Consider the following 2,103-nt stretch of genomic DNA (forward strand, 5'->3'; position numbering starts at 1 on the left):
AATGAGTGGAATTACCGAAAAAAAAGAAAAAAAAGGTGGGATATAGCCCAAAATGTGAATACAGGAAAATACCACAGTGTAATCCAGTTATTTCAACAAAGTAACTGTAATCCTATTACTACTCACTGAAACAATAACTGTAACTGAATACAGTTACTCATAATTTGTACTCTGATTACGTAACTCCAGTACATGTAATCTGTTACTCCCCAACACTGCAAATATATGTATTAGAGCTGGCCCACCTGCTATAGAGACATTATTTGATTTTTTTTATTTATTTTTTATATTACACTCTGGATTTAATGTTTAAGCAAAATTATTATTAAACATTTATTTTAACAAGAAAAGGTTTATCATTACATATCTCGAAAGAAGAAAAAAAAACATGTAGATGTAGTTGACATTTTTCAATAAATATTTAGGTTGGCCCACGATTTGGTCCCAGTTTTTAATTTTGGCCTCTGAATTTGAGTTTGACACCCCTGCATTAAGATAACTGCCTACTGATCAATTTTGGTTGCTTTAGATGAAATATTTCTTATTTTGGAGAAAAAAAAAAAAAAGACGTGTTGGTAATAGCTCAAAGCTCGTGGGGCCTAAGACGAGACTTAAAAGCAGGAGGACAGGACCTTCTCTGTGACTGGCCCCAAACTCTGGAACACTCTGCCCCCCCCACATCCCAACAGCCCCACAGTGGAGAGTTTTAAGTCTCGTCTTAAGACCCACTTTTACTCTTTGGCTTTTAACATCGCATGAGTTGTGTGCTCCTCTGTGTTTTTTATTTAATTTTTATGTATTTTATTGGTTGAATTTATTTATTTATTGCTATTATTATTTTTTGCACTTATTTTATTTGACTGTTTTTATTTTTTTCTTTAACTGTTTTTATTTTATTTTAAGACTAGTGTGATTAAATCTAAGTGTTTATTTCATCATTATTTATATTATTATTGTTGTTAGTATGTATTTGTGCAGCACCTTGGAAACTGTTGTATGAAATGTGGTATAGAAATAAAGTGGACTGGATTGGGTAGTAGTAGGTCTTCTTGAAACAGGGACAACGATAACAACTGAGCTCAAAGACAAATATCACTGGAATCTTGGTTGCAGAGTGAGCCCTCCTCACTGCTGCGTATAATCAATCTCTGTCAATAACATTTCCAACAGTAAACAGAGCTCTGTCGGAGTAACAGCAGAAGAGCTCAGCCGTGAACATGACACGGCTCCTCTTTTCCTTCTCATCAACAAACCTTTACAAGTACAAAAACACTGCTCCCATGTAGCTCTAGCCTCAGATCACCGACATGGATACGCATGAACATGAGGTGTGGAGAGACTTATTCAAACTTTTGTCATGGCCGCTAAAGAATAACACTGTTGCTCATAATTACCAAGTTAAAGTTACAACTGTAGACCACATATGAGATTGTTCTAACCTCAAATATGAACCATACAATACTTTCCCCCAAACAGATCTGTTTATCTGACATGAGGCATTATTTACTGAACTAAAAGTTACACAGAAGGTACGACCCTCCTTGAGCGCTGTATTTGAAGTCCTAATTGATTGTGGTTACTGAATGTCTGTATGGAATGTTTGATAGAGTGTGTGGAGGAGTGTGTGTAAACTGCGGCTTTGAGATTTGTATATTTCTTCTGCTGCTGCTTATGCGCATTTTAAACAACGAAATAGCAACAAGAACTCACTGACAAACTGACATTAACAAGCCTAATGACACTTTGAAACGATTCTGCACACATCATGTATTTGGCCTCACTCATCACTGCTAACTGATGTGAGTCCTGAGAAAATGAGGAGAGTTGATCCAGTAAGACTTCCAGCGATATTTGGAGTAATATTTCTTAAATGATATATTTTTGAATGTGCCTGTGTCTTTGTGTGCGCTGTGTTCAGGGCGAGCTCCGTCAGCTGAGCTTTGTGTTGGGTGAGCCTGATGTGGCCCGGAGCCAGTGCAGCCGGCCCCAGTCCCACTGTGACGGGACCTTCTTGAAGCCTGGACGAGCCCCTCGCACACACAGCAACAACAACAGGCTGGAGGTGAGGACAGGAGAGCGCACATCCATCACACACACACACAC

This window comes from Boleophthalmus pectinirostris, unplaced genomic scaffold (genome assembly GCF_026225935.1).
Source record: "Boleophthalmus pectinirostris isolate CB_2022bp ecotype Guang Dong unplaced genomic scaffold, ASM2622593v1 HiC_scaffold_18, whole genome shotgun sequence".
NCBI lineage: Eukaryota > Metazoa > Chordata > Actinopteri > Gobiiformes > Gobiidae > Boleophthalmus > Boleophthalmus pectinirostris.